Consider the following 14,205-nt stretch of genomic DNA (forward strand, 5'->3'; position numbering starts at 1 on the left):
TGAAAAAACAATTTTGAACACGCAAATTTAGTCTGACAGCTATTTACTCTCAAAATTTTGGCATTATTATTATTACACTGTCTTAGCTTCTATTGCTTTTTGAGATGTCTGATATTAATCTGTCAATTTTTTTCTGTAGATGATCTAGCATTCATCTCTTTCTTCTTTTAAGAACTCCATGTCTATAATTTATGGATTTCTTTTCTGAATTATCCTGCTTGGTATATGCTGTGTTTTCTGAATACGTAAATATATGTCTCAGATAAACCCTGAAAATTTCTAGCCATTGCCTCTTGTGCAGTGACTCAAATCTCTCCATTTTGCAATCTGATCATGTGTAATTTCTTATGCTTTCATTTGTGTCTGTTAACTTCTTTCTCATACTTTTCTCACTCCCTGCCTTGCATTCTGTGGAATCTCTGTAGATCTATCTGCCCATTTACTAATTGTGATGCATTAAATTGTGTATCTCAGTTTGTTCATGTTCTTGGTCTTTGTCCACATTCTAGTGGGTGAGGACACATTGTAAGTAAGATCTCTTCAAGTTGCTCCTTCTCTTAAAACGTGGCCCAACTGACTCAGGCTAGGCGGAATCCTTTATAAACAGGGTGAAAGGCAGACAGATAGAGAAGCCACCAGGAGCATTGAGAAACTAGAAGTCAACAGAACCCGAAGAGAAAGGAGAAAATACCTGAATGTGCATCTCCATGTAACAGAGAAACCAAGAACCAAGGATCATTAGCAGCCAGTCTGAGAATGCCATGTCTTCTTGGAGATAGCATCACCTTGCTAACACCTGGAATTTTGACTTCTTCTAGCCTCAAAATTGTAAGCCGATAAATTCTTGTTGTCTAAGCCAACCCATTGTAGGATATTTGTTTTAGCAGCTAGGAAACTGAAACATTGATTATATCTTTAGGCATGTTTAATCTGTTATTTAGTCCATGCAGAGAGTTTTTATTTCAAATATTGCATTTGTCATCTTGAAAATTTCTATTTTTAAAATTTCTTTGACAATTTTTAATATTTTCTTTTCTCTTTTTAATTCTATATTTTATTTAAGTATTTCACACATAGAAAATTTATATTTCTTATCTGACAATGCTGGCATATGAGGTGATTCATTGCTTAATTATGTTTGTCTTTGCTTCTGCTGACCCTCACTTAAGTGTGCTCATTTCTATGTTTATCTATTAAATTTTCATTGTAAGCTCATATCTTATTGAACATAATATTCAGTATTCCTGAGGACATAATGAGAGATCTTTTATGCTACAGTATTTTTACATTCTGCCAAAGATCCAGGGCTGACACTGACCTGGGACCACTTTGGTTCCCTTTGATGTTTCTGTGATTACTGCATGAGTGTCAAGTTCTGTCCCAAGCTTGCCAGGGCCATGGGCACAGTCCCTGGGTGACAGTGCTGATGACAGCATCTGCCTTAAAATAAACCTCCCCCCATATTTCCTCCTCCAGTAACCTCTTTACTGCTTAATGCTTACCTCTATATTTTCAGCTGGCTTCCTTTACTCCTTTAAGAAATTTCCCTTATATTTAGCAAAGAGCAATTTATTTAAAGTTATATTTGTTATCATTTATCCAAGCTCTAATGATATATTAGCAAGAGGGGTATTCAGGGTCATAATTCACCTTCTGACCATTCTTTTGTTTTTCTACTAATTCTTTAATCCAACTATTTACTTTTCAACACTTCAAGATAGGTAACATTCCTTATAAATTAATTATGAGTTAAATAGTTTATATGCAACATATAAGTAAACTAATATCATATTTAGCCAATAGGTTGTTACACAGATCATTATTTAAATTTCTTTAAAAATCAAGACTCACACTCTTCAATATTAAAGTTAATTTTAGTATTAGTTAATAGTTAATACTAAATACTTAATAAAATTCTAAGTATTAACAACCAGTGGTAATTTTTTCCCATAACTGTGATGAAAGCCTTTTTTTTTTTAAACTTAATAACCTGATATTTGGAGTTTTATTTGCATTCCAGTAGAAGACAAACCAATAGTAAATTGTTTCTGACATATTTATTAGTTGCCCTTTTCATTAATTATATCTCTTTATTGTTCAGAAGATTATTTTGGGGGGAAAAGAATAACATGGGAATAAACACAAAATCCATTTAACTACTAACTTGCAAAATTTTATTTTTTTCTTGACTATAAAAGAGCTACTTCTTCAGTTGTATCTCTAAAGCATTTATTGTTTCTTTTCATTTAAATGCAAGTTAAATATTCTTGGATTTTATTTTTAATGGATGTGTGAATTTGGCACCCAGAGATAGCACTGAAAAGAATGGTTGTTTATAGAAAGCTTTATCACTTTCTGTCAATAAATGACCGTTTTAAGTATAATTTTAATCAGCCCTATGTAATTAATTAAATGTTAAATGTTTCCTCTTCCTATACATGCCCATGCTTAATGCTTCACAATCAGCATGTCCCAAATGTTGTAACATTGTTAAGGACTCCCCACAAGAGACATGTTCAAGTCCTCATCTCTAGTCCGGTGGATATGAATCCATTTGTAAATAAGAGCTTTGAAATGTTTAAATTAGTTAAGATGTAGACTTATTTCTGAATAGGATCTTCAAAGATCCTGTTTTGAGGAGGGCAAATTGAATCAGGGTGGGCATTAGTCCATATGGCTGTAGTCCTTATAAGGGAAGAAAATCCAGCCAGATGAATTAGCAGAAGAGGGAGCCAGGAGAAGCCATGTGACAGAGGCAGAGGTGCAAGCCAAGGAACCTCCAAGATTACAGCAAGCCAGCACCAGAGCGCTATAGAATATGGGAGAAAGCCTGACCTGTTGAGACCTTGACTTCAAGCCTACAAAACTGTGAGACAATATATCCCTGTAGTATAAGCCAACCCAGCCCGGTATTTGTCAAAGCAAATCTTGTCCTTGTGTATAGGGTATCTCCAGATAAGGACTGACTAATAATCAACCATCTTGAAATTTTCTATGCCAATCCACTTCTGTGACTCCCATGACCACTTTCTGCTTGAGAGGCCAAATTGTACGAATAGACGAAAAGGGCATTTGTTTTAAGAAGAAATTTAGAAATTTGGTGCCATAGAAGTAAGTGTTATTCTACTTTTAGCACTCACTGTAAAAGATGGCAGTTTTCAGCTGTTGCCATTGTGCTTTGCTTTCCAAAGCCAAATAGACAGATGGGCTGTTATTATTTTCTTGACTTTTATATTTGTTGATAATTGTTGTAATTAATTTTTAATCTGAAGCCTAGTAAAGCAATACTTGGGGATTTTGCAAACCAAACGTGTATTATTGAAGCACAAACTCTCCAAATATTCTTCCTATGGCAAACTTCGCTGAGCAGCAATAACTCTTTAGTAGTCAAGAGGTGATCCCAAAGCATCTGAAAAAGAAGATCCTATGGAATGATTACAGTAATATGCACACATTGTAAAGGGTGATAGTTCAATTTATTAAATCAAAGCAACTTTTTAAAACTCCATAGTAGCATTATTTGTGGGTACATACTAAATACTCAAACTTAAAATTCTAGTATAAACTAACACAATTTTTACCCACTGGGTAGGTAAAACTTTCAGAATATTACCAGGATTTCATACTTATTTCCATATACTCAGAATGTATATTCTGGCTTTTGTCATTCTCCAGAAAGAAACGGAGAGGTTTTAGTAACTTTTCCAAGTCATGGGTAATTGATATTCAAAATATAAACCCAACACTGCCTTTCTTAAAATCATAAGTCATGATCACATTTCCCTTAGAGAGGAGAGTTGCAGTTAATTTGAAAAGCAACAATAATAAAATATACCATGTATTGATGGCTAACTATGTGCCAAACACTGTGCTAAAGGCTGCCCAAACATGATTTCATTTAATCTTCACAACATAATTACTTTCATTTTACAAAGAGAAATTGAGACTTAGAGTAAGTAACTTGCCAAAACTCTAATCATTAGAAATTTCAAAAACAAAACTAAATCTTTAGTGTGTTGGACTAAACAAGCCCTGCTTTCCCAGAAGCTATGTGTGACTGTGATTTCACATGTCGAGAGTTTACAAATATACATTCCATGAAATGTGATGCATACATGTTCTCCAAGCATTCACTTTATAATTTAAATTAACTTTTTTTATAAACTGTAAGATACAGTTTGGGGGAAAGAGGAGGCTCATTCTTGTGACAGATAAAATAATATGAGTTGATTTCAGTTGTTTTCCTAAGTCTTAAGGAAAGCTTTGGAAAATGGGATAGATGTGATTTGTCAGACGGACAATGAGAGATCCAAGGGGTAAAGAGAAACCATTCACCCTAGCCACCTTTTTATTTCTTTTCTCTTATTCCTGTCAAAGAATGGCTTTACTTTATGCTCAGAATAGCTTTCTAATCCTTGTCTACAAAGCCACATGTATTCCCTTATCAAAAACTTGACTCCATGCCAGCTTCTCTAAGGAAAACTAGCTTGATGATAGGTCAGATAAATGCATCCTCTGAAGCTTCTCTGACAATAGCATTCCCCAAACAAACACTTTTCCTTTAGGATTTTAAATATTCTCTTCAAAAATAAAAAGAGGAAAATTATATCTGATTTGTCATCTTGTTTTGTCAATTGTAAATTCAGACACTCTTTTGGTTGCTTTGTACTACATGAAGGTCAAGAAATATTTAGTTCATTAAATGATCAATTTGTCTGTTGGAATACAGGCTAGGATATTTAGAACCAGGCTGTAAAAGGAATAGAGCACAGTTCTGAAAAATCAGTTAATTCTCCATCAATAGGTATGACATGGCAGGCTGACATCTTAGCCATGGTTTGTCTTTGATGGTGGACCATCATGGAGAGGAATTCAAAGTTTCATTGGGGAGATCCCCTAAGGGAGAGATGGAGTGGATCTCGTGGAGGAGAACAAGAAGTTTCCATGGTGGAGAAGATTACAACAATTTAAAAAGGGAAGTTTGCCATTCCTGTTTTGCCAAATGTTTCAAGTATTCATTTTTTGCTCTGAATATTTATGAGGAATCAGGAGAGATTGAGGCATATATGAAGGCTCTATAGAGGATATCATGCTGTCTGAGGGTCCCAAATGGTGGAAAGTGGAGCCTTTAATAGAGGATGCAAGTAGAGAGGAGGGATGAGTGACAGAGACAGGCTGAAAAGTTGACCATCCAGAGTGCAGGGAAGTACTCAAAGACTGAGAATTTGGTGCTGCTTCATCTCCCAGACAATGAATTAACATTGTTAGACATTATTTTCTGACAGCGGAACTTAACATAACCCTATGCCATAAAAGTAAGAACATAAGCAATATAAAATGCTTGTGGATGGGGGTGGGGGCTCTCTCTGCTGTTTGAATAACAGAAATTCTCAAGAATATGGTCAACTAAAAGGGGAGTTAATTAGAAAAGCATTCTGGTCCCTTTGTTTGGTGATAGCTAGGAAGTTACAATTTTGCCTAAATACCCTTTTCACAAAGTGCTAGAAATTTTCCTTCTAATAGTTGTGTCTGACACAGAGGCATTGATCTCAGCAGCTTTGGCATATACCCTGTTGGCCAGACAGAGGCAGGCTCCATCCTTCACTATTACAGGAAGAATGTATTCTCTGTGGAATTCTTTAAAGAGCTGCAACAAGTTCACTTCCTCCTATTGGTGGCAGAGTGGTTGCATTTGTCTGGCAGTTGATTGTGACCTCCACCAAGTCTGAAGATGCATGTAGCATACCCAACAGTGTGCACACAAAGGAAGATCAAGTTGACCTTCCCCTTTCTCTGGATCTTGTTGCTCACTGATCTCAGTAGAGTGTCGCTGTCCTCTTTATGACAGCCACTCATTTCCCAGGCTTGCTGGGTTTTCAGACTGCCTTTCCATTGTATGTGTACACAGACTGATTATAAGTTCACCACTTTCTTCCACCTCTTTGTACAGGGTATTATCTATGACAGATGGGTGCAATAAAGTGAATCAATTTTTCCCCCTCTTGCAAGCAGTACAGTGAGTTCTAACTAACAAAGGCACATTGAGGTAAATCTTTAACAGTGTCACCACATTGACTTTCATCATTTTCACCTTTCCTTTCACTGATTTTTATCCCTGGAGTTGTAAAGCATAGTTTCACATTGTGACTGTCCTCTAGTCCTCAGTAGAATTAGTTACACTGTCAAGAACATACCCTTTTTCACAGACACTCCATCACAACTCAGCCTTAGTTGCCTCTCTCTCTCCACAAATTCTATTTTATAGATAAAAGCTCAGTTTTTCAAAAGATGAAAGATTTTCAAAAAAGTCAAGCTTTCATTTTTAAAAGATAATATAGTACTAGGAAACCACTGAAAATAAATGTGATGGAATATCTAAATGGGAAAAAGAAAATGTTTTCCATATGTTAAGGAAAAAACCCAAAACAGTATATATATAGTTTTATTCAATTATTTTCTAAAAACCATACTGCATATGCACAGAAATAATACATATTATTTGCTTTTCTGTATATGTTTCCCTTTTTTCTTTCTTTATGAATATATTTGATTTTATAATAAGATTATTTAAACTGTAAAGGCAAAAAGGAATTCAACAGAAAATAGGATATAAATGCTATAAAGGTCTTACTTCAGAGTGTCTCATCTATGTAAACAAAAAACACTTCAAAAATACAAGATTGACTATAAATTTATCCTTTCATTTAATAGTTATTACAAAAATGAAAGATGTTCTAAAGACAAGGAGGCATGTAAGAAACCACCTCTCTAGTATTGTAGATATTTTAATTTTCTTAAGGCATATGCAATTTTTTAGCAACTAAGTTTATTCTGTTGGGAAGGCACATTTCAGTGCACTGCTATAGAAATACTGTGTAAAGGCTCCACTGGAAAAGAGAGATACAAAACTCTAAAGTCAATTTTTGTCTCTTTAACCACTTAAATAATTACTCTCATTTTCTTTGCAATCCTTAATACTTCAATAGGCAATTATTAAGTCTAATCTTTGCATCATTCTTTCCCTCTTTCATTTTATTAACTGGGATTAACTACTTCGTTGCTCTTATTTAAATAATGTCTGTGTTATTTCCTTCCCATCAAGCTTAGTGGCTGAGAATCAATATCTGTAAGGGACTTCCATAAGGAAAAAAAAAAAAAAAAGCTAGGAAGAAAGATGCTTAAGGATCCCAAGGAGTAAGTAAAGGACCTATGGAGGCTCACCTTCTGTAAAGCACTGATGGAAACAAAGGGGAATTATGGTCCAGTATAAAGAAAATCAGGGGAGTGATTTTTTTTTTTCTAGAACAAAAACAAAATAATGCAAATCTGGCATATGAGGAAAACAATATTCCTTTTGAGAAAATTTGAAGCCCAGAGGGAAATTCAAAGAGTTAATTCATTTGCAAAAAACAAAAAGTAAATTTTGGAGTATCTGTAGAATTTGCTTCAAAGTTGCCAAAGCCTGAAACTAACTTATGCTTTTGGGAATCTTTTACTTAAGATCCAATTAATTTGCACTTGAACTAGTCAATAGTATCCTTGATACTAGTACTAGCATCAGAGTGCTAGTATCCTTGTTGGAGTGATAGTATCTATGCCTGATAGATAGCCTTGCTTATCTGCTTTAACATTGGATGACAGATTTATTCTGTATACATCTTTGAGAATTAAAAAGAATATTTCTGAATGATTTCATATAGATTGAGATAGATAATCTCTGTAAATAATCTGCAGCTCTGATAAACTGAAGGTAATAGGGTTGCCAGATTTACCAAATGAAAATAGAGGCTGTCCAGTTAAATTCAAATTTTAGATGAATGAGTAATTAGCACATACTTACACTAATATTTTGGACATAAGTTCAGTAAAAAAATATTTGTTATTTACTTGAAGTTCAAAATTAACTCATTGCCTTGTATTTCATTTGACAACCCCAGAAATTAGGAAAAAATTAGGGGAAGTCCAAGAATTAAAGCTATCGTAATTGTCTTAGAAAAGCAAAGGAAGGAAAGAAAGATAGAATGGGAAAAGGAAAGAGGAAGGGAAGAAGAGAGGAAGGAAAAATGAAATATTTTGAAGTTCCAAGTTCCAAGGAAAAGTGGCAAGTTATGTTTCTACTTTTCTGAGAAAATATTAAAAAATGTTTGAGATATAGGAAGATAAATGCCAGAAAATTTTATGAAAGTGGGATAACTTTTTCACAATCGTTTCAAGAATAGGCCTAAACAATTTAACTCAGATGATTATATGGGAAACAAAATTTAGAATTTGATTATATTTCGAATATCATTTTTTTTCTGTTTTGTTTCCCATTATGAAATATATCAAACACACAGGAAAGAATGAACAACATAGCAAAGCATGAACAACATAGCAAACACACAGGTATCTGATGCCAGACTTACAAACTGCTAACATTTTTCCATATTGCTTAAGATCAGTTATTTTGTAAAGCAAAAATTTAAACTAGCAGTTTCTGGCTCTGTATTCTCTGCAGTCTTGGTCATCTCATTTCCTCCCAGACATGTCACTACTCTGAAGTGGAATGCATTCTTCCTGATGTTTTATATAGTTTTGATTAACATGTTAATATATTATAATATGTATATTCATATATGCACACATCCCTAAACAAGATATTATATCATTTGGCTTGATACTTTTTTAAAAATTCAATAAAAGGTGTCTCTTCATCTTGCAGTATTCACTAAACATTATGTTTTCCACATTTATCCATGTTGATGCATGTATATTCAGTTATTTATTTATTTTAACTGCTGTATAATATTAGTTCACCCACAATTTATCCACTCCATTATTGATAGATGTTTAAGTTGTTTCTAGTTTTTCACTATTATGAACAATGCTAAAGTGAATATCCTCATGCACATCTCCTAGACTCCAGTCTGAGAATTCTCTTGGGTATATTGCTGGAAATGGAATTGCTAAGTTATCAGTTATATGCATCTTCAACTTTACTAGATATTGATAAATTGCTTTTCAAAGTATGTTCATTTACTCTCCTTTTCAGACTTTAAAAATTTAACAATCTGGCAAGTGCAGTTTAATTTGCATTATCTGAATATTATTTTAGAGAAGAGGTTGGTAATATTTTCACACATTTATTGGTAGTGACAGTTTGATATTGCTTAGGAATTGCAAAAGAGATATTGATTATGTTTGTAAATTGGTCTATTTCTCTGGGCATGATATCCTTTGATTGTATTAGATTCAACTGAGCCACCTGATTAAATTATGGTAAGATTAGGGCTTTGATTCAACCATGTCATTAGAGTGTAACTTAGTGTTGAGTCCCAGCCCCCCTGGGCTGATAAAACAGACCCTCACATGGAAGTGGACACAAAAAGAAGATACACAGAGGATCCTGCAGCCCTGGGAAGAGAGATGAGTCTGATAGTTTATAGCTGACCTTGTGAAGAAGCAGCTGAGCCCAAAAAGAAATGAGCCCCAGGAAGAGAGACGAGTCTTAAGCCACCCTATAGCTGAGATTGTAAAGAAGCTGGGTCCATGGAGCCTTAAGAAGAAGAAGAAGGAAGGATGAACCCTCACAGACCCAAGCAACTTTGGGTGAGAAAGTGCCTCTTATAGTACCTTGAGTTGGACTCTTTAGGGCCTTGTGACTGTAAGCTTCTCCCTCAAATATAAATACCCTTTATAAAAGCCAACTGATTTCTGGTACTTTGCGTCAGTACCACTTTTACTGTCTAATACACTGGTCGTTTTGGTATCTTCCTGAATGCATTATTTCACTTTACCAGTTGCCTTGTCTGTTCTTGTGCAAGTAAACTTTCTTACTACCTTAGGTCAGTCTCCCTAGAAGCAAAGACTGAGATGAGAATTCTTGTGTAAAGAGTTTATTAAGGATACACATTCAGGAGAAGCCTGTAAGAGAATGAGGAAAGTATGATAGAGTAGAGAAAGAAGCTCAGTAAAGGTTTCACCTGAAAGCGAAGTCTAGCCGCAACCTGATCCCTCAATAAACTCTGGAACATCAGTTGTGCAGCAGAGTCTGTCTGCCTTGAAGAGCTCTGCAGCTGACAGTCATTGCTCGAGACCACTTTGGGTGGAGTGGTAAGTTCCAGTCACCTCAGACTGGGACAGCTCTAATTGCTCAAATACACACAGAGAACAGTTGCAGAAATCATTGGTTAGCTGCAACAACCTTTGCAGTCAGCATAAAGGGTCCCCAGAACCTGAGAGAGGCTCCAACCAAGTTTTCTACAATTAATATAGTTTCATAACTATCTGGTAAGGGCTCCACATTCTTTTTCTACTCAAAATGAATTTGGTTATTCTTGGCCCTCTAGTTTGCCATATGAATTATTTAGTCAGTTTTTCAGGTTCTATAAAAACATATTTATTTAGGCATTTTTTGTTCTGCAAGTAAAATACAAATTTATGCTGATATGTTTTATACTTATTTTGCTAGATCTATTCCCAGATTTCTCAAAGGTTATGCTATCATAAATGTGATGTATGTTTATATGTACTTTCTAATTGATTATTGCTATTCATATAGGAATGCTATTTTTTAAAAATACACAGTTTTGCTCAACTCTTATTAAGTCTACTATTTTGCATACATGTTTTCTATGCAGACAATCTAGTCATCTGCACAGTTTTGTTTCTTCTTTATTCCTTTTCTTCACAATCTTATATTGCATAGGAGCTCCAGGAAAGGTTGAAGAAGAGGGCAATTTGGGGACTTTGTTTTTTTCCTAACTTGAAAGGGCATGTTTCTGATATTTCATCTTTAAACTGTTAATCAGATTAAGATACATTCTCAAACTAATTGGCTATAAGAATTTTGCTTTTGTTGTTGTTACTTTGTTTTGTTTTTAACTAAAGCCAATTGCTTTTATACCTTAATCTGTTAATGTATAAAGTTATATCATTTTCTAATGTTAATCCATATTTCCATTTATGGGATAAAACTTATTTCACCACAAATTGTGTTTGATTATGTTTGTTTGTGTGTTTTAGCTGCTAAACTTGGTTAGCTTATAACTTGTTTAAAATGTCTGGATCTGTGTTTATAAAATGAGATTCACATTCAAATTTTCTTTCTCCTGCCGTTTTCTGGTTTTGATTTCAAGGTTATTCAGTTCATATAAAGAAGTGCAATAACTTTGTCTTCTTTCTCTATTTTTTGAATATTTTGTATAAGATAGAAGTTATCTATTCCATTTTTGTAAATGGTCCTTGTGTCCTTGAAAAGAATATTTGTGAGTAAAAGTTTATTTCATTCAAGTTTTCTATATCCTTAATATTTCTATTTCTTTTCTCTGCTTAATCTCTTTGCTTCTGAGAGCAATCCATGGTTGTCAATTTTTAAAATTATTTTTAAATTCTGTCAATTAATGTTTTATGTATCTTGTAGTTATGAGATAAAGCACATACGCTCAGAACTGATATATATTCCTCGTGAATTGTTCCTTTTATCATTAAATAATGACACATTCATACCCAAGAATAACTTCTTAATGTTAAAACCTATTTTTCTCCAATATTAATAGTGCCACATCATCTTTCTTCTGAATACTATTCACCTGACATAACTTTTTCCTGCTCCTTACTCTCAATTCTTCTTTGTCATTTTATTTTATGAATGCCTATTATAAAGTTAATACAGCTTAAAATTAATATTATTTTTGTTCAAACTGAGAATCTCTGTTAACAAACTTAATTTATCAATATTTATTACACTTAGTGATGTTTTAAAAATATTTCTACCTTATTTTATGATACTTTTAAATTGCCATACTTTTAAGTTGTTTTGCTGTTGTTTTTGTTGTTACTTTTATCCTTCTTTCCAGCCTTCTATTGGATTAGATTTACTTATGTCTTATTTTTCTCCATTGTTTTAGACGCTACATATTATGCTTCTTTTACGTGTCTGGTTATTCTTAAGTTTGTAAGTAATTAGCCATGACTTTAAAAATTCCTATCTCTACACTACTCCAATTAAAAATACTTAGTTTCATCTCTGATCTCCCATCCCCATATTCTACACTGCTTTTACCAAATTATTCATTATCATTATTAGTTTTTAAATCCACGGGCAACATAGATATACCATCATGTTTACCAATTTCTTGCTTACAATTCTTTTTGTATCCATCTATCCTTCTAGTTTCCATTCTCTCCTTTCTAAAATTCTTATTTCAGCAGTGGTTCATGAGTAGAGAACTCTCAGTCTCTATTTGAATATGTATTTTGTCCTTCCTCTTGAATAGTTGTTTACATAAGTAATAGATTCTACATTGATAGTTATTTTCCTCAGCATTTTGAAGATACTATTCTAGATAATTTATTTAGGTATTCTGCATTTTTCTATGGTTGCTTTTAAAATTTTTATATTTGTCTTTTTGAAGTTCTGCTGTTTCATAACACTAAAACTAATTAAGATTTGTTTTACTTTTCCTTCTTTGGACCCTTGTTACCTCTTTTTTTAAAATATTTTTTTATTCCCCTCTCCCCTGCAAAATAGCTCCCATGCCTGTCTGCTCCTTGTCTGCTTGCTGAAAGTACTGGGAACTGAACCTGGGACCTCCCACAGGAGAGATGGGTGTTCAACCACCTAAGCCACATCTGCTTCCTGCTGGCTGGGTAATCTGCTAGTTGTGCTGCCTGCTCTGTGTGGTGTCTGCTTGTCTTCTCTAGGAGGCACTGGGAACCGAACCCAGGACCTCTCATGTGAGAGGTGGGTGCCCAACTGCTTGAGCCATATCCACTCCCCCCATGTTACTTCTTTTGAGCACTTAGGTCTTTCTTTAATTCTAGAAGATCCTTGACAATTTTTCTTCAAATGTTGTATCTTCACAATTTTCTCTAATCATTTTTTTCTGAAAATTTAACGGTGTATTGAACTCTCTTATATTCTTTTCCTCCTAACTGTTCTTTCATAGTTTACATTTTTTTATTTCTTTGTGCTACGTGTCAAATCATCTTTTAGTTTGAGCTTTAGCTTTGTCTAATTTGTTCTTTATCTTCTCCTGTGTGTGTGTGTGTGTGTGTGTGTATACATTTTAGTGATTAGATATTTCATCTCAAGATTCTCGTTTGGGTTTCAAATCCTCCAGTTTAAAAAATAATGCTGTTCTTTTCTTCCTTTATGGCATCCAATCTACCTTTAAATTCTATTTGCTTTAAATGTTTATTTCATAGATTTTTAAAAATTGTTATATAAGTTCCAGATCTTGAGATGCCAAATCTCCTGTTTACCTATTGACCCTCTCTTTGGGAGACTGGCCTTTTCTGTGGTTTGGGTGTGTAGGTGTAGCAATTTGGTATAATTGATAATCCCAAAAAGAAATATTGGATTATGCTTGTAATCTGATCTGTACGTGGGCATAACTGAGTTATGATTAGGGTGTTGAGTCCCCACCCAGATACAAGGCATGGCGAAGAACAGAGTTGGGAGCTTTTAATGTTGGAGTTTTGATTTTGGAGTTTGATGCTGAAGACTTAAACTGGAGCCCTGGGAAGTAAGCACACAGAAGAAAGAGAAGCCAGCACCAAGAAGGAAGGAATCTTGAAGCCAGAGTAAAGCAAGCCCCAGGAACGTAGGAACCCAGGAAGCCTGAACCCTCTCAGACGTCAGCAGCCATCTTGCTCCAAATAGACTTTGGTGAGGGAAGTAACTTATGCTTTCTGGCTTGGTATCTGTAAACTCCTACCCCAAATAAATACCCTTTATAAAAACCAATCAATTTCTGGTATTTTGCATCAGCACCCCTTTGGCTGACTAATACAGTGGATATGTGATATTTTTATACCATACTCAGCTGCTTTGTGTGTGTGTATGTGGAGATTCTTTATACCCAGAATAGTGAGTGCTTCCCCATAATGCAGTTTCAGCTTGCTTTTGTGAAAGGTCTTAGAACAATTTTTATATAAATTTCCCAGTTTGTTAATCCAATACAAAATAGTTGGGAACTGATTTTGCTATTAACAAGGCCCCTGGATATAATAGTTAATTTTCTTGCGTAAAATTAGCTGTCCATGGTTGCTATACATCTTGATGAAGTCCTTAAGGACTCAGACTCATTTTCTCTACTTCACCAACCTTAATATACAGCTTACATTCTTTGGCTTTTAAAACTCTAACTATCACATTCTTTCTCAAGATAGGAAGGAGGAGAAAATGGGAGAGGGATAAAATGTGTACTTATTAGCCTTTTA

This window comes from Dasypus novemcinctus, chromosome 3 (assembly GCF_030445035.2).
Source record: "Dasypus novemcinctus isolate mDasNov1 chromosome 3, mDasNov1.1.hap2, whole genome shotgun sequence".
Classification (NCBI taxonomy): domain Eukaryota; kingdom Metazoa; phylum Chordata; class Mammalia; order Cingulata; family Dasypodidae; genus Dasypus; species Dasypus novemcinctus.